At 40.2% G+C, this 22,902-nt stretch overlaps 1 protein-coding gene across 1 annotated transcript in view; it reads left to right on the forward strand.

Annotated features, from left to right (window-relative positions):
• The window catches only part of LOC142340601 (uncharacterized), a 121,715-nt gene that overhangs the window by 27,506 nt on the left and 71,307 nt on the right, over positions 1 to 22,902 (forward strand). The window lies entirely within an intron of this gene.

The following is a 22,902-nucleotide window of genomic DNA, read 5'->3' on the forward strand; positions in this document are numbered from 1 at the left end:
ACCTCTTGTTCTGATCAGACCCTACAGACTCTGTACGTGCTCTGTCCAGAATTTACCAGAAAAAATACACTTTAGACCAAGCTATGATCAGACTATTCAGAATCTGGGCTGTGATTAGGTTTCCCGAACGTAGGTAGTGCGCTGAACGGACCTTGCAGACTCTCAGTGGCCTTGATCAAAGTTTTCAAATTGTAGATTGTCTTGCCAGACTCTGTGGAAGAATTGCAATTTATCCAATCTGCGAGAACCTTTTCGGTTTGAACAGAGTTGTTCGCGCACATCATCTTGAGTGTCATTCTTAATTTTAATATATACAAGATAAGTTTGTAATCATTTTGGAACTTAAAACGGAAAAGCTTCTAAACTTATTTGTAAAACAGTAAAATCTTGAAAAAAAGTATACAAAAAATGTGGTATAGTAAATACTTGGGTAAGCAGCTTAAAATCAACTTGATTAAACTTATTCGAAAATAATTTATTCTCTGAAAATGTAAAAAGGTTTTTGTGCGGTAACAATATTTTCAACTTATTTCCCAAATTTGTCAGTTTTTCAAGTTCATATTTAACTAAAACGTATGAATGGCGTGTTTGATTTTTTTATTCTCTTCTTCCATAAAGACAGTACAGTTGTTTTCCTGCAGTTAAAATGGATGACACAGACAAAAAGCAAATATGTATCTAGAAAATTTCTTGTATTCGCCCATCTTCCAACGAAGTATTTTTCAAACGACAATTTTGTACTCCGCATTTTGTTGTTCAGTTTGACTCTAGATTTTTCCCGCGCCATAGGAAATCTTCCCATGACAATTGTTTGTCGCTGCTGGCCGGTTCGCCAATAACACTTCAGTTCAATAAATCTCTGGATCCCAAAAAAACCAATAAACTTTTTCACTTCTTCTTGACATTTGATATGCAGTAAATCAATTGGGTACAAATCAAAATGTTTGAAGGAAATTTTTGGAAGCAAATTCACATCGGTCAACTCATAACCCACGTGTGAATTTAAACCATTCTCGGAAAAGCGGGCTTAAGAACGTTTTTAGCATGCGGGCGGACGGCAGAAAGGCTCTTTAATTGGCAGCTTTTGTTGATTTTTACGATATCGAAGGCTTATTTTATCTAGGTGTTGAAAAAATTGGGTACAGATTGCATTGTTGCTCTTCTGTCGGCAATATTGTTGGTTAGAGCAAATTTTTAATAAACATGGATTCTCTGTTCCTATGATTTAGATTATGCGACCAAATATCGTCCTCGGTGCCCAGAGCTTTTTTTGCAAATGGTTGCTGCCCTCAATAAAGCCTTCAATTATATTGAGGCTAATCGACGCCGCAAAAATTTCACCGCTACAAATTGCAAATCTTACAAAAATTTACAGCTTTCACCGCATTCATCGGAAGATGCGGGCGCTTTGCGGTGAAAATTATTCACCGCAATTCTTACATTAGTTTTCAACCAAACCTCGACCCGGGCGTTAAAGGTTTTTAAGCCAAACACTATGCTGGCGTGAATTGGTTTTTGTTAACATTTACACCATATTGTGTTTTCGTCATTTTCAGAAAATGGCGACAACACATTATGAGATATATGGTAACAAAACCTTTCCACACCCCCATATTAGTTAGGTTCAAAAGCACATTTAAGAAAACTAAGTTCTTTCGCTCATCAGGCTTTTTTAAAATCAAGATTTTTGTGCAAAGATTTGGGCCACTTCCAAAGCTCATCTTGTATAAACCATATCGTCTTGTTTAGACCATATCGTCCATATATCGTTTTCGAACAATTTCTTCTGTCTTGTTAACCTTATATTGTAGTTAAAATTGAGGTTTTTGTCAGTCAACTATTAGCTGCTCACTTTTGAGAATTGCACTTCATTTCACTATCTCTCCTTTACGGCTTTCAACTCAACCAACTCATGAGGATAAGCACTTCTTTCCCGTATGTTGAACAGGCCATTGATTCTTCCCTGTAGCGTTGTCCAAAAACATGTTGTCCAGGATCATATGGTTTAAATTATGAGTTGCTGCTTTGTCTTTTTTTAACGATTATATCACAAATGTAAAAAGGGCAACTTAATATCATTGTCGGTTGCTTCTGATATCAAATGGAGATTCGGATGTACACGGTGCAACATCTGGCATTCTATGTGGGTTCTTCTGTACCGTATGCTCTAAGTAAATTCGATCGAGACGTCTCGTGACTCTCAGAATTTGTGGCAAATGCTTTATTTAACTCTCAATCTGTTAGAGTGGATGAGCAACTTTTCCATTGATGCCCGTTATTCCCTTCATAGGTAAATCTGTATGGTATATCACAATAAATAGCAATCATTTTTGTGCTTGAGAAAAAGATAAAAAGATAAGGTTCAACAGTTTGCATTATATATATATATATATATATATATATATATATATATATATATATATTGCAAGAAATTTGAAAAAAAAGAATGCATATTATAAATTTAAAAAGCACTAGGAGATGCCATACGTCTGTGATGCGGTTTTATCATAGATCTGAAAGTGCACTAAATTCTTAGTGGTTCTTATATCTTTTAAGTTTAAGAATAATCTCCAAGTCATTCACTTAGGTAAGTTTTACATTCGATTAAAAAGTCGAGTATTCAGAGGTGTTCCCACCTCCCACTTTTGTTATTATTATCGTTTTCATTCGTTCATCAGTAAATCTTAAATTCAGTTGCTTCTCAGTCTCTCCTATTTTCAAGCAAGAATAGCTTGTTGTAGAATTGAGTACGTATTCCAAATCGTCAGAATAGAGCTACATTTGTAACACTATTGCTTAGTAAAAGTAAAGGCTATAATCGCAAGCTACACAAATTACAATAGATTCGCACCTCGAATCCAACCCTGCTGAAATAGTTAAGCATTCGCTGCTCAGTTGCATACCTCTACACTCAGAGGTATCATGTGACACAGTCAGCACTTAACGAACGAGCTCTTCTGGGAATAGTTCCCTATTGGGAACGGCCAACACTGGAACATCCTTTGAGATGGGAACGTTGTAGAATAAATCTGAAGTTGGCAATTCTCGCTAAAAAGGGCAGTTTAATCGATATCCTACAAAAAGCACCACCAGATAAGGTCACTTTTTACCCGGAACCATTCTACGAAGAAGATGTGGAAATTAGCACGGCTCAAGGTAGGAGATATCGCAGTATTTGCAACGAACAATTTAAAAATGCGTGTAACGGCTGCTCTCCTATCAAAGTCAAGGAAAACTTTACACCGCCCCGTTCGCTTCAGCGGTTTCAAATCTGTCCGGATATTGTGTTTTTGCAGTTAATTTTGTGAACTGTATTATCCGCTATGCTGTAGATTACAGTTGCATTACTTGTTGCTCAATTGCTCTTGATAACTAGTTGCTCAGCTTTGCTGTATAACAAACTTGTTTCTCTCAGAATAACAAAATAATTCAAATTGAAACAACCAAATTTTTTGCTGAGTTTTGTTAAAAACTCAACTTATAATTCGAAATTGCAATTCCAGCTCCTAACAAATTGTTAAGGATGACTTCAAGTAATCGTCAACTAAATTTCAATTTGTAGCGAACCTCCTTGTTAAGGGGGGTGCTTTTAAAGCAACTCAGATGTTATAAATCTGATTCAAATTGATAAACAACTTTCTCTTTCTCAATTGGCTTCAATAACCACCAATATCAAAACTATGCTAGGCGTCGTTAATGCCAGTAACAGCAACTGACTATGTGCTTTGCACAAAGTTTCTCTTACTTAGGAACTTTGTTCCTCAGAAAGAAAGATTGAGAATATCAAAGTTAATTCTCTTTTCCACAAGTCAAAGTATAGTTAAAACTGTACAATCAATAATATGATCTACAGAAACAAGACACGATAACAAGTAATTTACCGCTCAAGGAAGTGTGCTTCAATACAAACTGTATGTCAGTTTAATAAGACAAAATTAACGAGTTTCAACTGAGTTTTGGTAGTTTTTCAAGCTCCTTTTATGCTGCTTGTCACGTGGATTTACATGTCAAATTCAAATGTTGATTGGTTGTAGATAATAATGTCGACAAAATGTGAACACTTTTCAATTACGTCACTTTTTTCAGTGTAAATTTGATGTCATCGGAAATTTGTTAACCAAGTAGAAGTTTTGTCGAATATTCTGTATCAATAACAGGTTGATTCGCAATCCAATCGCAAAGAATCTGATGCAATACTGTTAAGTCGTAGTATTGTTATGCTGGTTGTTGAGGTAGTTCGAGTTTGAGTTATACTTCATGAATGACGATTGTGTACTAATAATAGTTACTGAATATAAATGTTGAACAAAATGAACAAATCTGTATGGCTTCTGTAGAATGTAGCACTAAATTTCGCTCGTCACGCTATTCTAGCTTTAAGGCGTGAAAGGGCCTTGAAGCGCTATTCAATTTGATTTCTGAGTTGCTAAGCTTGGCCGCAATATCGCCGGCCCTGTTTTCCATCGCGAAAACATCTTTCCGAGGTAGTACTGGGGCGAGCTTCACTATTGGTCTCTTGTACACTCGTCGTTCGTTCGAACTATCGCTGATCGAATCACACCGTCAGACCCATCGATGGTCTCCGTAGCTCGGCCTAGGTTGTAATATCCACGCTTATCACTATCTTCGACCAACCAAACGAGATCGCCTTCTTTGAGGGTTTCGTTCGCCGTAGATCGCATTTTTTGCCGATTGTTCAGAGTTGGCAGATATTCTTTACCAAGTCTGTCCCATATGATATTTGCATAGGCTTGAGTTTGTCGAAATAGTTTTCGATGATCACCAAATTCTTCTGCGCATGGTAGGTAGGGTAAGCAAACGTTCCTGTTGCCGAGCAAGAAGTGATTGGGGGTCAGAGCTTCTAAGTCATTAACATCCGAGCTGACTGGAGTCAAAGGTCTCGCTTTCAACGTCTTCTCAACAATACACAACGTTGTTGAAAGAACGTCCTCGGTGACTGATCTGTTCCCCAACACTGCATACATTGCTTTCTTGCAACCTCTCACCAACCCTTCCCATACTCCTCCAAAGTGGGGTGCTGCGGGTGGATTGAACTTCCATCTGATTCCTCGCTGAATTAGATGTTCTTCGATTCCTTCTTTGTTCCGTGCTGCAACATACTCTGCAAACTCTTTTTCAGCTCCAACAAAGTTTGTCCCGTTGCCACTGATGACTGTACTTGGTTTGCCTCTTCGCGCAATAAATCTCATTATTGCATTGAGACAACTGTCTGTGTCCTACTTAGGTACCACTTCTATATGCACCGCTCTAATAGTTAGACATGTAAAAAGACAACACCAGCGCTTTTCATTTCTTCGCCCAATCTTCACAATGAAAGGGCCAAAGTAGTCAACTCCAACATTTGTAAAGGCTGTTGAAGCATCTAACCGCTCTTCGGGCAGATCTGCCATGACTGGTGCTATCGTTTGTGCTCAGCCTTTTCTGCAGGTAACGCACTTGTTTTTGATTGATCTTAAGGCGTTCCGTATGCCAAGGATCCACAACTTCTGCTGAACAATGTTTCTAACATGCTCAGTGCCCTCGTGTTGATTGTCCTTGTGCTCGTTTCCCAAGAATAATTCAACCGCATGATGTTTCAAATGTAGCAAAATTAGATGCTTTGCATTGAAATCCAATTGACTTTTGCCTATTCTGCCTTTGGCTCGATTCAGTCCATCTTCATCTATAAAGGGTGAGAATTGTAGAATTTTGCTGCCTTTTGGAAATTCCTTTTCAGCTTTGAGAGATTTCATCTCTTCACCAAACTGTTCTTGCTGTAGTAACTTGAAGATTGTTGCTTTTGCTTTTTATCTTTCTTCAATGCTGACTACGAGTGTTGCTGGTTTGTGTTTGTTCAATGCTCGCTGTACGTATGCCAATTTATTTACTAGTCTCTTAAAATTCCTGAATCGTTCCCACTGAATAACAGCTTTCTTTTCTTCAGCCTGTATCATGAAGACTGATGAGGGTATATTCTCTTCATCTGAGGCAAAGATTAAGTTCACTTTCTCTGGCCATTCACTTTCTGGTCGCTCCAACCAGGCCGACCAGTGAGCCACTCACTTCTTTTGAGTTCCTCAATGTTGATTGCTCTGGTGCCAATGTCCGCTGGGTTGTTAATACCGCTGACATGTTTCCACTGTGAAACATCAGTTGTATCTAGTATCTCAGCCACTCGATTGGCCACGCACATTTGTTGTTTGCGATGGGAACTGTGTATCCACTGCCAAACTGTAGTTGAGTCTGACCAAAAACTGCAACTATTTATCTTCATTTCATGTTCCTTGACTATCTGTTCTTTCAACCTCACTGCCATGACTGCCGCTTGCAATTCCAGTCGGGGTATTGAAAGATGCCTCATCGGTGCCACTCTGCATTTTCCAATGACAAATGCTAAGTCAGCTGAGTATTCTTTTGGTTGTGAACGTAGATAAGCCACTGCACACGTCGTGTCTTCAGATGCGTCCGCAAACATATGAAGTTCGGTTTTATCCCTCTCTCTGTTGAAGTACATTCTATCGATGCTTGTTTCAGCCACTATTGGAAGTCGTTCTTTCCATTTCAGAAATTCTTCTTCTTCACTGGGCTCCACTTCGTTGTCCCTATGTTGTCCATTCTTAGTCCAGATGCTTTTCAGAAGTCGTCTCATGTGAACACTGAACGGAGCAAACAATCCGATCGGGTCGAATACTGAAGATACCAGTGACAGAATCTTCCTCTGGGTTATAGGTGCTTCAACTTCTTTGTTTGTACCTCTGCATACTTGAAGGCTATCTTCAGTAACAGTCCATTGTAGTCCTAGCACTGAGGATCCCTCCGTATTGGGTTCCACCTCGACTTGCTTCGTGTTGCTAATTGACTTCAAGTCTTCTGGGATTGCTTTGGTGACTGCATCGTTGTTGCTTATCCACTTCTTCAGTGCAAATCCATGTTGTGAGAGAAAAAGTTGCAGTTGGTTGAAGACTTCAATTGCTTCTTCCGGGGTTTCTACTGATTTGATGAAATCGTCCATGTAGAAGTTGTTTTGTATTGCCATTGCTGCAATTGGATACTCTTTTTCGTTGTCCAGTCCCACTCGCCTGAGAGCATTGTTTGCACAATTTGGAGAACTTTTAGCTCCAAATACATGACGCTGATATTCGTATATCTGAACAGGTTCGTTAGTTCTTGGACGCCACAAGAACCTCAAGCAACTTCTATCCTGTTCGGGAACTTGCACTTGTAGAAACATCGATTCGATGTCAGCTGTTAGGGCTATTGGTCCTTCACGGAATCAGAATATTGTTCCAATCAAGCCATGTCGCAGGTCTGGTCCTGCTAGTAGCTTATCATTTAGGCATATGTCTTTGCACTTTGATGCGGCATTGCAAACACGTCTTACTTTGCCAGGCTTGTTCGGGTTTAGCACTGGATGGTGTGGTAAATACCATTCTCTCCCGAAGGTGCCTTTCACTTCGGACTCGTCCAATATCTTTACGAAATCATTTTCTACATCTATTGACTGTTGATACAAACTCTTCAAGTTTGGGTCCCTTTGGAATTTTTGCTCCAGTGAGTAAAGCTGACCCAGGGCTGAGCTGTAGTTGTTCGGTAGGTTTGTCTCTGGTTCACTCCACAGCATTCCCACTTCGTACCGCCCGCCTGTGAACTTCGTCGTACTCTCTAGCATCTTCTGTGCCTGCAGTTCCTTCTTTGACTGACTGACGAGATTGATTTTCGAAAAATAGGTTTCTATGTCCCATCAAGTTTGGATATTCTCGGCCACTTTCACATCTTCGGTGAAAAAGAAATGACAAACGTTTTGTCTGCTCTTGCCCGTCATTGGTCCACTTACTACCCATCCTAGTTCTGTCAGAAAGGCGAAAAGTTCCCTTCGTGCTCCTATCATGTAGTCCAATGTGTGTTGTAGATCATAAGCATCTTGACCAAGGATGATGCCAACTTCACTCAAGTTGAACCTTTTGTTGGGTAGAACACTCAAGTCATTGAAGCTTTGCTTCAACTTGTTGTAGTTGTAGTTTGTGTTTCCCAAGGAGATTGACGGGTGTGCAAACGCTTCGATTGAATGCACCTTTGAATGTAATTACTTTATTTTGAGAGGAACTTTTTCTGTCTTCAGGTACCTTGTTCCATGTAAGCCAGCTATGTTGAGCGTCACATAGGTGTCTTGGGCCCGTAACTTTTCTTGCACACTTTGATCGATGAATGAAATCTTTGATCCACTATCGAGGAAAGCTTATGTGTTCAGCCGGTTGCCACCGCTCTGTATTGAGACAGGAACTATCTGAAGAAAGCTAGTGACTTCGTCAATCTGGTTGATTGTTGCTGCGCTTACGTTGACTGCATGATTGCCCTCGTCCATTTGGTTTTCTGAGTGTAGCAATCGGTTGTGCTTCTTGATGCATCCACTGATGCCACACGCATTGACATTACAATATTTGATTGCATGTCCTTTGCCTAGACATCCGTAACATAAGCGTTGCTTCCTCACTGCTGCGTACCGATCATTCACACTCATGTTCCTGAATAGTGGACAGTTCCATATTTTATGAGTGCCATAAGCTAGCGGACAGTGATCACGTTGCGTTTGCTTCGTTTCTTTCACGTTCGAACTTGCTCTGAAGTTCGATGTTTTCGAGAACCGTTTGTCTCTATTTGTGCTTCTTCGGTCTTCTTCTCGTCGCTCTCCCTTGAAAGCTGAAAACCCTTCTTGCACGAATGCCATCCTAGATAGCCACTTTTCGAACATAATCAAATCAGGCCAATCTTCATCTTTATCATCAACATAGAACCACCACTTCTCTTTGAGAACATAAGGTAGTTTATCTACTGACATATACAGTGTCGAACTTGATTGCAGATCACCAATCGGCTTGTATTCTTTGAGCACATTCACAAAGTTCGAAACAATAACTGAGAAACTGATGAGACCTGTTGAGTCGTGAGGTTTCACCTGACTTGCTTTGCGAAGACTCTCCAGCTGTGCATCAATGATCACATGAGGCCTCCCAAATTTCCTCTCCAGAATACTCCATGCAGCAACATAGAACTGTCCAGAATAGCCCAATCCAGAGATTGCTGACCTTGCCTTGCTTGTAAGTGAGTCTTTAGATGGCTCATCTTCTCTGAGTCTGGTATTGGTTGTTGATCCACTGTAGCAATGAACATACTAGACCACTCCGGCCATTCGAGAGGGTTTCCGTCAAAGTTGTTCAAATTCAGCTTTGGTAGGTTACTGCTACCTGCGTACCCACTGTTGTGTCGTAGTAGACCAGCTCTGGGGGAAACGTCTCGGTCTTCAACACTTGAGGATCGGTCTCGTGAACTGCGATATCGTGAGAAGTGACTATACCTGTTCACTTCAGAGGTGGCTTCGAAGCGAGCTGTTGATCGTTCTGGTGTTAGAAGGTTGTCGATCCTGCTGGCCCAGTCTGAAACATCTCTCTTCTTTGCGGTCCAGTTGAAGGGTGATTTGTCTTGAGCACCAGTTGATTGGGAACGACCATCATCGTTCTCTAATGCTGTTCTCTTCACTTTGCGCTCTAGCTCGCGCTCTTCCTCTAGTAGTTGATGCTTGGTTTCCAGTTCCTTCATTTGCATTTCCAGCTCTAGCCTCCTCCGCTCAAACCGTCCTTGTTCCAGTCGCATCTTGTTTTCGAATTCGATATCGAATTTCTTCATCCTTTCCTCTCGCCTTTGCTTTGCTGACGATGTTTCCGAAACATTCTCCGTTTCTTGGCCACTTGCTGTTGCTCCCTTTTGCACTGTTTGAGCAACTGGGCTGTCCGTTGGGTAGTTGTTGTGGCTCTCGCTGTCGTTCACGGCTTGGGTTGCGTTGCTTTGCTCTGCATTCATTTCTGGTTGCGTGCCTTTGCTTATATATGAAAGCCAATGATAGTCCAAAGTTGCTTTGCACTTCCTTGCTTCTTTCAGATGTTCTTCAACAAAATTTGCTTGGTAGGGCACAAGCTTGTTTTGAGGCTGCAGTTGCTTGGGTATTTCTTGCTCTAGGGGGTGGACGGCAGTCTGTTGATAGAGGACCTTTAATTTGTTGGGTCGATCTGAATCTTCAATTATTTTGTAGCCAAGACTACTTTTAGTGTTAATTTCTTCCACTAACTCTTGAAGCTTCTTATCGTACCTGAGAGCTGTTGATTGAAGCTCCTCTCTGCTGGTTGTGCTTGACTTGCATGGTTGCTTTTCGCTTTTGCTTTGTTGGTTTCCTTTGAGCAGGGTTCGCACTTCAATTTCTTTATTGAATTGCACTCTTCTATTCGCCTCGCTGGCCTGTTGGTGTTGATTTGTTTGATTCTCTTTGGGGGGTGCCTTCGGCACTCTCTTCATCAGATTGGACAGCAGTTTGCCTTCCACTGTCCGGGTCGGCGGACCAAACGTAACGGCTGCTCTCCTATCAAAGTCAAGGAAAACTTTACACCGCCCAGTTCGTTTCAGCGGTTTCAAATCTGTCCGGATATTGTGTTTTGCAGTTCAATTTTGTGAACTGTATTATCCGCTATACTGTAGATTACCGTTGCATTACTTGTTGCTCAATTGCTCTTGATAACTAATTGCTCAGCTTTGCTGTATAACAAACTTGTTTCTCTCAGAATAACAAAATAATTCAAATTGAAACAACCAAATTTTTTGTTGAGTTTTAATAATAACTCAACTTATAATTCGAAACTGCAATTTCTGCTCCTGACAAATTTTTAAAAACGACTTCAAGTAATCGTCAACCAAATTTCAAGTTTGTAGCGAACCTCCTTGTTATCTTCAATCAACCAAACGGGATCGCCTTTTTGAGGGTTTCGTTCGCCGTAGATCGCATTTTTTGCCGATTGTTCAGAGTTGGCAGATATTCTTTACCAAGTCTGTCCCATATGATATTTGCATAGGCTTGAGTTTGTCAGAATAGTTTTCTACGATCAACAAATTCCTCTGCGCATGGTAGGTAGGGTAAGCAAACGTTCCTGTTACCAAGCAAGAAGTGATTGGGGGTCAAAGCTTCTAAGTCATTAACATCCGAGCTGACTGGAGTCGAAGGTCTCGCGTTCAACGTCTGCTCAACATTACACATCGTTGTTGAAAGAACGTCCTCGGTGACTGATCTGCTCCCCAACACTGCATACATTGCTTTCTTGCAACCTCTCACCAACCGCTCCCATACTCCTCCAAAGTGGGGTGCTGCGGGTTGATTGAACTTCCATCTGATTCCTCGCTGAATTAGATTTTCTTCGATCCCTTCTTTGTTGCATGCTGCAACATACTCTGCAAACTCTTTTTCAGCTCCAACAAAGTTTGTCCCTTTGTCACTGATGATTTTACTTGGTTTGCCTCTTCGCGCAACAAATCTCATTATTGCATTGAGACAACTGTCTGTGTCCAACTTAGGTACCACTTCTATATGCACCGCTCTAATAGTTAGACATGTAAAAAGACAACACCATCGCTTTTCATTTCTTCGCCCAATCTTCACAATGGAAGGGCCAAAGTAGTCAACTCCAACATTTGTAAAGGCTGTTGAAGCATCTAACCGCTCTTCGAGTAGATCTGCCATGACTGGTGCTCTCGTTTGTGCTCAGCCTTTTCTGCAGGTAACGCACTTGTTCTTGATTGATCTTAAGGCGTTCCGTATGCCAAGGATCCACAACTTCTGCTGAACAATGTTTCTTACATGCTCAGTGCCCTCGTGTTGATTGTCCTTGTTTTCGTTTTGCAAGAATAATTCAACCGCATGATGTTTCAAATGTAGCAAAATTGGATGCTTTGCATTGAAGTCCAATTGACTTTTGCCTATTCTGCCTTTGGCTCGAATCACTCCTTCTTCAACTATAAAGGGTGAGAATTGTAGATTTTTGCTGCCTTTTGGATATTCCTTTTCAGCCTTGAGAGATTTCATCTCTTCACCAAACTGTTCTTACTGTAGTAACTTGAAGATTGTTGCTTTTGCTTTTTCTTTTTCTTCAATGCTGACTACGAGTGTTGCTGGTTTATGTTTGTTCAATGCTCGCTGTACATATGCCACTGTATTTACTGGTCTGTTAAAATTACTGAATCGTTCCCACTGAATAACAGCTTTCTTTTCTTCAGCCTGTATCATGAAGACTGATGAGGGTATATTCTCTTCATCTGAGGCAAAGATTAGGTTCACTTGCTCAGGCCATTCACTTTCTGATCGCTTCAACCAGGCCGGCCCAGTGAGCCACTCACTTCTTTTGAGTTCCTCAATGTTGATTGCTCTGGTGCCAATGTCCGCTGGGTTGTTAATACCGCTGACATGTTTCCACTGTGAAACATCAGTTGTATCTAGTATCTCAGCCACTCGATTGGCCGCGAACACTTGTTGTTTGCTGATGGGAACTGTGTATCCACTGCAAAACTGTAGTTGAGTCTGACCAAAAACTGCAACTATTTATCTTCATTTCATGTTCCTTGACTATCTGTTCCTTCAAACTCACTGCCATGACTGCCGCTTGCAATTCCAGTCGGGGTATTGAAAGATGCCTCATCGGTGCCACTCTGCATTTTCCAATGACAAATGCTAAATCAGCTGAGTATTCCTTTGGTTGTGATCGTAGATAGGCCACTGCACACGTCGTGTCTTCAGATGCGTCCACAAACACATGAAGTTCGGTTTTATCCCTCTCTCTGTTGAAGTACCTTCTATCGATGCTTGTTTCAGCCACTATCGGAAGTTGTTCTTTCCATTTCAGGAATTCTTCTTTTTCACTGGGCTCCACTTCGTTGTCCCAATTTTGTCCATTCTTAGTCCAGATGCCTTTCAGAAGTCGTCTCATGCGAACACTGAACGGAGCAAACAATCCGATCGGGTCCAATACTGAAGATACCAGTGACAGAATCTTCCTCTGGGTTATAGGTGCTTCAACTTCTTTGTTTGTACCTCTGTATACTTGAGGGCTATCTTCAGTAACAGTCCATTGTAGTCCTAGCACTGAGGATCCCTCCGTATTGGGTTCCACCTCGACTTGCTTCGTGTTGCTAATTGACTTCAAGTCTTCTGGGATTGCTTCGGTGACTGCATCGTTGTTGCTTATCCACTTCTTCAGCGCAAATCCATGTTGTGAGAGAAGAAGTTGCAGTTGGTTGAAGACTTCAATTGCTTCTTCCGGGGTTTCTACTGATTTGATGAAATCGTCCATGTAGAAGTTGTTTTGTATTGCCATTGCTGCAATTGGATACTCTTTTTCGTTGTCCAGTCCCACTCGCCTGAGAGCATAGTTTGCACAATTTGGAGAGCTTTTAGCTTCAAATACATGACGCTTTTACGAGAACTTTTAGCTCCAAATACGAGAACTTTTAGCTCCAAATACATTCGTTAGTTCTTGGACGCCATAAGAACCTCAAGCATTTTCTATCCTGTTCGGGAACTTGCACTTGAAGAACCATCGATTCGATGTCATCTAATAGGGCTATTGGTCCTTCACGGAATCTGAATTTTGTTCCAATCAAGCCATGTAGCAGATCAGGTCCTGCTAGTAGCTTATCATTTAGGCAATTGTCTTTGTACTTTGATGCGGCATTGCAAACACGTCTTACTTTGCCAGGCTTGTTCGGGTTTAGCAATGGATGGTGTGATAAATACCATTCTTTCCCGAAGGTGCCTTTCATTTCTTTTTCTACATCTGTATCTATTGACTGTTGATACAAACTCTTCAAATTTGGGTCCTTTTTGGATCCTAAGCATCTTGACCAAGGATGATGCCAACTTCCCTCAAGTTGAACCTTTTGTTGGGTAGAACACTCAAATCATTGAAGCTTTGCTTCCGCTTGTTGTTGTTGTAGTTTGTGTTTCCCAAGGAGACTGACGGGTGTGCAAACGCTTCGATTGAATGCACCTTTGAATGTAGTCCCTTTATTTTGAGAGGAACTTTTTCGGTCTTCAGGTACTTTGTTCCATCTATACCAGCTATGTTGAGCGTCACATCGGTGCCTTGGGCCCGTAACTTTTCTTGCACACTTTGATTGATGAATGAAACCTTTCATCCACTATCGAGGAAAGCTTATGTGTTCAGCCGGTTGCGACCGCTCTGTATTGAGACAGGAACTATCTGAAGAAAGCTAGTAACTTCGTTACTCTGGTTGATTGTTGCTGCGCTTACGTTGACTGCATGATTGCCTCGTCCATTTGGTTTTCTGAGTGTAGCAATCGGTTGTGCTTCTTGATGCATCCATTGATGCCACACGCAATGACTTTACAATATTTGATTGCATGTCCTTTGCCTAGACATCCGTAACATAAGCGTTGCTTCCTCACTGCTGCGTACCGATCATTCACACTCATGTTCCTGAATAGTGGACAGTTCCATATTTTATGAGTGCCATCAGCTAGCGGACAGTGATCACTTTGCGTTTGTTTCGTTTCTTTCACGTTCGAACTTGCACTGAAGTTCGATGTTTTCGAGAACCGTTTGTCTCTATTTGTGCTTCTTCGGTCTTCTTCTCGTCGCTCTCCCTTGAAAGCTGAAAACCCTTCGTGCACGAATGCCATCCTAGATAGCCACTTTTCAAACATAATCAAATCAGGCCAATCTTCATCCTTATCATCAACATAGAACCACCACTTCTCTTTGAGAACTTGAGGTGGTTTATCTACTGCCATATACAGTGTCGAACTTGATTGCAGACCACCAATCTGCTTGTATTCTTTGAGCACATTCACAAAGTTCGAAACAATAACTGAGAAACTGATGAGACCTGTTGAGTCGTGAGGTTTCACCTGACTTGCTTTGCGAAGACTCTCCAGCTGTGCATCAATGATCACATGAGGCCTCCCAAATTTCCTCTCCAGAATACTCCATGCAGCACCATAGAACTTTCCAGAATAGCCCATTCCAGAGATTGTTGACCTTGCCTTGCCTTTAAGTAGAGTCTTTAGATGGCTCATCTTCTCTGAGTCTGGTATTGGTCGTTGATCCACTGTAGCAATGAACATACTAGACCACTCCGGCCATTCGAGAGGGTTTCCGTCGAAGTTGTTCAACTTCAGCTTTGGTGTGTTACTGCTACCTGCGTACCCATTGTGGTTTCGTAATAGACCAGCTCTGGGGGAAACACCTCGGTCTTCAACACTTGAGGATCGGTCTCGTGAACTGCGATATCGTGAGAAATGACTATACCTGTTCACTTCAGGGGTGGCTTCGGAGCGAGCTGTTGATCGTTCTGGTGTTAGAAGGTTGTCGATCCTGCTGGCCCAGTCTGATACATCTCTTTTCTTTGCGGTCCAGTTGAAGGGTGATTTGTATTGAGCACCAGTTGATTGGCGATGACCATCATCGTTCTCTAATGCTGTTCTCTTCACTTTGCGCTCTAGCTCGCGCTTTTCCTCCAGTAGTTGATGCTTGGTTTCCAGTTCCTTCATTTGTATTTCCAGCTTTAGCCTCCTCCGCTCAAACCGTGCTTGTTCCAGTCGCATCTTGATTTCGAATTCGATATCGAATTTCTTCATCATTTCCTCTCGCCTTTGCTTTGCTGACGATGGTTCCGAAACATTCTCCGTTTCTTGGCCACTTGCTGTTGCTCCCTTTTGAACTGTTTGAGCAACTGGGCTGTCCGTTGGGTAGTTGTTGTGGCTCTCGCTGTCGTTCACGGCTTGGGTTGCGTTGCTTTGCTCTGCATTCATTTCTGGTTGCGTGCCTTTGCTTATATATGAAAGCCAATTATAGTCCAAAGTTGCTTTGCACTTCCTTGCTTCTTTCAGATGTTCTTCAACGAAATTTGCTTGGTAGGGCACAAGATTGTTTCGACGCTGCAGTTGCTTGGGATTTCTTCCTCTAGGATGTGGACAATCTGTTGATAGAGGATGTTTAATTTGTTGGGTCGATCTGAATCTTCAATTATTTTGTAGCCAAGACTTCTTTTAGTATTAATTTCTTCCACTAACTCTTGAAGCTTCCTATCGTACCTGTGAGCTGTTGATTGAAGCTCCTCTCTGCTGGTTGTGCTTGACTTGCTTGGTTGCTGTTCGCTTTTGCTTTGTTGGTTTCCTTTGAGCAGGGTTCGCACTTCAATTTTTTTATTGAATTGCACTCTTCTGTTCGCCTCGCTGGCCTGTTGGTGTTGATTTGTTTGATTCTCTTTGGGGGGGGGGGGGGGGGGGGTGCCTTCGGCACTCTCTTCATCATTTTGGACAGCAGTTTGCCTTCCACTGTCCGGGTCGGCGGACGAAATGTAACGGCTGCTCTTCTATCAAAGTCAAGGAAAGCTTTACACCGCCCAGTTCGTTTCAGCGGTTTCAAATCTGTCCGGATATTGTGTTTTTGCAGTTAACTTTTGTGAACTGTCTTTAGCGCTATACTGTAGATTACCGTTGCATTACCTGTTGCTCAATTGCTCTTGATGACTTTTTGCTCAGCTTTGCTGTATAACAAATTGTTCCTCTCAGAATGACAAAATAGTTCAAAGTGAAACAACCAAATTTTTTGTTGAGTTTTAAAAATAACTCAATTTATAATTCGAAATTGCAAATTCTGCTCCTCACAAATTGTTAAAAATGACTTCAAGTAATCGTCAACCAAATTTCAGATTTGTAGCGAACCTCCTTGTTAAGGGGGTGCTTTTAAAGCAACTCAGATATTATAAATCTGATTCAAATTAATAAACAACTTTCTGTTTCTCAATTGCCTTCAATAACCACCAATATCAAAACTATGCTAGGCTTCGTTAATGCCAGTAACAGCAACTGACTATGTGCTTTGCACAAAGTTTCTCTTACTTAGGAACTTTGTTCCTCAGAAAGAAAGATTGAGAATATCAAAGTTAATTCTCTTTTCCACAAGTCAAAGTATTACTAAAACTGTACAATCAATAATATGATCTACAGAAACAAGACACAATAACAAGAAATTTCCCGCTCAAGGAAGTGTGCTTCAATACGCACTGTATGTCAGTTTAATAAGAGAAAATTAACGAGTTTCAACTGATTTTTGGTAGTTTTTCAAGCTCCTTTTATGCTGCTTGTCACGTGGATTTACATGTAAAATTCAAATGTTGATTGGTTGTAGATAATAATGTCGACAGAATGTGAGCACTTTTCCATAACGTCACTTTTTCAGTGTAAATTTGAAATTTGATGTCATGGGAAATTTGTTAACCATGTAGAAGTTTTGTCGAATATTCTATATCAATAACAGGTTGATTCGCAATCCAATCGCAAAGAATCTGATGCATTACTGTTAAGTCGTAGTATTGCTATGCTGGTTGTTGAGGTAGTTCGAGTTTGAGTTATACTTCATGAATGACGATTGTGTACTAATAATAGTTACTGAATATAAATGTTGAACAAAATGAACAAATCTGTCTGGCTTCAGTAGAATGTAGCACTAAGTTTCGCTTGTCACGCTATTCTAGCTTTAAGGCTTGAAATGTCCTTGAAGCGCTATTCAGTTTGATTTCTGAGTTGCTAAGCTCAGCCGAAATAATGCGTGACTCAACAGATGTCAAAAGGTCGACCTGGGGGGTGGCGGGAATATTGTGTGGCGATAGACCATGGAGGTTCTGTGATGCCAAAGCTGTCTCACTAACATACCTCAGTCTTGGCACGGAGGGTCGTCGGATATTCGGTTCTCAAGAACCAAACATACAGATTGACCAAAATGCGACGAAGGACCTTTGGAATAGTTTGGATAATGTCTTCACTAAAAAAAACAGAAACATAACATTTGACCGTTATACCTTTCTAAAATGAAAAGAATTCAAAGTAGAGCCAGTTGAGTAGTTTTACAGATGCCTTTGAGAACTATAGCTGAACTGTGATCTTGGTAGCCACGAGGAATCTATAATTCGAGATGTCTTCATCGCCAATATACAAGGCGGAGAAATACAGAAAGAACTATTCAAAGAAACGAGGTCGGCTAAGAAGGCGTTGGAAGTGGCAATCAACATTGAGATGGGTATCCAAAGTTAGTCGAAAATATCGAGAACAGTCGCATATACAGTTTCAAATTAAGTCGCCAATACGTCGATTAATCATATTCAAAACTTCTGGAGTAGACCTAGATCAATATCAAATAATTTCGTGAAAACTAAAATTGCCCTAATTGTGTTTACGGCTGGTAACGCCAGTCATCGTCAGAGCTGTCCTGCGCGTGGAAAAAACTGTAAAAATTGTGGAATTGCCAATCAATTTGCAAAAGTCTACCAAAAGTCGAAGATTCCTATAAAATCAAAACCACGGGTCAACAACGTGGATGACACCTCTTCTGAAGCTGCTACTATCGGTTCATCCGTAACGGTAGGAGAACAAGTAAACCAGATTGAAAGTATGATTCAAAAACATAGCATATATGATGCCAACTATGACTCTGATGATGCCAACTCTTATTATGATGACTTCGACGAGAACTGCGTTTCTGTAATTTCTGATAGTGAAAACATCAGACAAGTGGGGCCGGAAAACATGCTTATTCGTTTCGTAAACACTGAGACAAAAGCATTAGTGGATTTGGGGAGCCTTTGCAGCATCATAATTAAAATCTAGCAAACGGGGTTGTTTTGAATAATCAAGAAAGCTTTGGGTACAAAACTCGGAAAAATTGGATCTCAAAACCTTCTCAAATGAAATGATCAAGACAATTGGCATAATCAATACGTCAATGAATTGCAATGATTGGACAGCTGAAAATGTCAACGTTACGATCGTTGAAGTTCGCCATAGACCAAAATTTGAGCGACATCTGTTCCCACAACTTGAACTTTAACTGACACAAACTAAACAAGTATTAAACGGCAATAAAATAAAGAAACAAATAGCTTGTGACTTTCCTGGCCTAATCTCTAGAATCGGTATATCATTTAAGCACACATTTATTTCTACATTTGACAAACACTTGACACCAACTCATCAAAAAGGACGACGCGTCCCTGTAAATCTTCATCCCTTAGTAAATACTGAACTTCAAAAATTATTGGATGAAAAATACATAATAATATTGAAGAGTTGTTCAGATAAAAATTTTATGTCTCCAATTGTTAAAACAGTGAAAAAAGACAAAAAATCGATAAACTAGCACTAGAATCCAAAATACTAAATAAATCAATTCAAAAATATAAATACCAAATGCCTAATATTGATAACTTAATTGACACGATACAACAAAATTTAAATACAATTGCCTCACATGAAACAGCTTATTTTCTCAATATTGGATTTGAAATGCGCATACAGTCAATTAAATTTAGACCCAGAAACCTCCCGCTATTGCAACTTTATTATAGTTAGCGGCAAAGGTACAGGCACATATCGCTTCATTATTGAATATTGTGGGTTAACTGACATGCCGGCAGCATTCCAAAAAGTAATAGATTACACCCTAGTTGGACTAGATAATACCCAATGTGTTTTGACCGACATCATTGTTGTTAGTTGTGGCTCAAAAGAAGACCCCTTAAAGTAAGTCTACAAGTTTCTTAAAAAATTTGATAAAGATAAATTGAGAAAAAACCTACCCAAATGTCACTTTGGTAAAACAGAAAAAGAATGGTCATGTTATATTTACTCAATCTGGAACTCCACTTGAGACTATCTGGAATTACATCTCGGCTATCTTAAATCTAACAGCACCTAAACATTCAAAACAACGAAGTTCATTTTTAGGATCTGTACACTACTTATTTAAATTAAAACTCAATCTTTCCCAATTATGTCATCCACTCCGACCATTAGTTAAAAAGAACTCTAAATTTATTTGGCATAATGAACTTGAAACTCACTTCCAAAACATTAAAAAAAAATTAGCAAACGCTACAGAAAGTACACACTATAATCCACACTTGGAAATCCAATTCAAATGTGATTCATCTAGAACTGGATTAGGGGCCGCATTAGAACAGCGTTCGCCAACAGGTTGGCATACATTGGCATTCGCATCCCGATTTCTTAATTCATATGAAGAACGCTAATGCTTTAATGAATTAAAATTATTGGGAGAGTGTGGTCTGTTGAATATTTTAAATGTTACCCATTCGGAAAATCGTTCACTATTATTACTGATCGTCGAGCATTACTATCAACCATGAAAGAACAGAGTTCTAACAAATCTTAGAGTAGTCGTTTAACTCGTTGGGTATATCACTTACTTTCCTTTGATTTTAATATTGAACATATACCAGGCGCGAAAATGGGGCTGATAGGTTACATTTCTCGTCAACCAAATCAAAAAGCGAAAGTTACAAACAAACATGTTTAGAAATTTGCGGTTGCAACAATTACCCGCATTTGTGAGGTGCTGGCAGCAATTTTTATAAATTTCACACCACAAAACTGTCAATCACAATATTTTAACAGCGTAAATCACACACATTCCACACGTGCCTCAATTGCTAAACAAACAAACAATTCCATATTGCTTTCTCTCTTAAATTCTTGAACAAATCACTGGCTCTGCAACAGTAGTTTGAACGACCCACTTTTTCTCTCCAAAAACAATTCTAACAAGAGTGCATCTAATAACTCCCCGCAAACTCTATCGGCACCTACAACTGGTCGGGTAACTTTTCAATGTTTTCCAAATTCTGGGGCAAGTTTCACTCAATCCTCAAATGAAGGCCCTGCATCTCCAAATCTGGCGCTTTCGAAAGAGGAAGTCTTTGAAAACATTTTGACTCAAATGTATACGAAAATACTCCTTGCTGTGTTGACAAGCAAGGACGCTGTGCTCAAAGAGGTCAGGGATTGCATCCTCCAAGGTGATGAAAAAAGATGCGAAGACTTGAATCCCTACCTCCACTCATTTTGGAGAGAACTACACGTTCATTCGGGATGCGTATGCGTTGACGAAAGGGTGGCTAATCCGAACTCGATCCAAGGCGCAGTACTTGAATCGCTTCATCTAACGCACCCAGAAAGTTGGGGCATGGTCAACCTCGAACAATATGCATTTTGGCCTTATATGCATCGAAAAAATCTTAATAAGGTTGCAAAGTAAAAACCATACACTGATATTGATAAGAATTTTAAACCCATAACTCCGTAGTCAAAATTACGTCGTGGAGCCTTTAGTAAATTGCTGCAAACCTAAAGAAGAAAAACCAATATAATTTGGTGGACCGATTACCAGTGAAAAAGACCAAGATGTAACTTTTTTGGCATGTATCAATCGTTTTTCTAAGTATCCCACAATAGATATCTGTGATAAAGTAAACGGACCTAATGTAATTAATTTCTTAGATGACTATAATCAAATACATTGAGTTACTAGAAATATTAGACTAGATCAAGCACGCTGTCTTACTGGTAATAAATTGAAAACTTTTCTTAATAAAACAATATTAACATTATTACAGCGCCTGCTAATGATCATAGAGCGACTGGATTAGTGAAACCTTTGATAAAACAAATAAAAGACGACTAAGCTGCATAAAAAAAGCTAATGGAAATAATACATTCACAATTAAAGACGCAATCAAGTCAATAGTGTATCAATTACGTATATGCAAACAAAAGACAACAAATGTAACACCTTTCCAAGCACACTTTGGAATAAAACCAAATACACCATTTAGTAATAAAATTACAAATAGTTCTCAATTCCAGTGCAACCTCTTGATGTAATTCTTTTTACTGCTTCAAACACAAATATTCATTCTGCTTCTGTCTTGAAATAATTTGCTTGGTTACCTGTATTACCAAAATACCTGTTTTTAGCAAGATTTTAACAGTATCAGGTGCTCCCCATGTACAATACAAAAAAAACTTCATTACGGAACCTGTTTTGCGGAGGGTAGTCCGCGAGGTTGTCCGGGTCACATTGAAGTCGTTGGATCCGAGTTTTGTGGTTGTGTTGTTAATAGAATCGTGCCACAGTACTAATCCTGTCCGGTTTCCAAGGCTTCTACTATTTTCCAATAACAATATGATGTTTTTCAGGATGTTTCTTGAGTTTGGGTTCAGACTCAGGCCCGAAACTGATGTGATACGGGGCGACAGTCCTCTCTTGCCTTCGTAAGTCACTTTGTTCAGTGCCCGAGAATTAGATTGCGCCGCTAATGTTTTCTAAAATTCCAATACGTTTCCATCTTAAATTTTGTTAAAATGTTAAAAGAACTTTAAAACTGCTAATATGGAAGGGTGGAAAGAAGATTGAACGAAACGGACATACGAACCTGGCAGAGACAATTGAGAATTTCGTGGAGAATTCCGCAAAAAAAACGCGTCCACTCTCCTCCAAACCGGCAGCGATTTGGACGCCCTCTTGTCCCGCACTGCCATGGACAATTATCTAGACTGCTGACAGAAATTCCGTCAGCACCTGCTTTAAAACCTTTACAACAATATTTTAAATTGCTCTCAAAAGAAATTTGTAGCAATTATATTAGTCCTGTGGTCTTTTTTTCATCCAATTTTTGGCTTGACCGATTTTTCGTCTGACCCAAGCGACTTTTCGTTCTCAAAAATGGGCTAAACAGTTAGAGCTCAGACGGCTTTAATTGAATTTAAAGTTATAATAAGTTAAATCCTTACCATTTTTGAATGAAATCATGATGATGTAAGGGCTTTTGACCACTCTTTCTGTTCCCAAGAGTCGTTGTTGGAGATCAATGTCATAGTTTCAGAAAGCTTGGCAGAACAAGTGGGTTTTTAGGCAATTTTTGAAAGTCAAAGAGTCTTTCGTCTGTCGTAGATATTCAGGTAACTCGTTCCATTGTTTCGCTTCTTGGTAGCTAAAGCTTCTTTTTGTAATTTCATTCGTGCATTTCGGTAGTCTTCCTTTTGGGATGTGATGATGAGAGGTTTCGAGAAAAAACTGCAAAAGATACGAGGGTACTGTTGTGCTATTCACCTTGTGCTTCATGCATAGGATCTTATGATATTCAGAACTCTATGGGTAACCAATCTAGTTTTTTCAACAGAGCAGTGGGGCTTGTGAAACTTGAGTATCCACAAAC

Source organism: Convolutriloba macropyga, chromosome 6 (assembly GCF_964194025.1).
Source record: "Convolutriloba macropyga chromosome 6, txConMacr16.3, whole genome shotgun sequence".
Taxonomy (NCBI): domain Eukaryota; kingdom Metazoa; phylum Xenacoelomorpha; order Acoela; family Convolutidae; genus Convolutriloba; species Convolutriloba macropyga.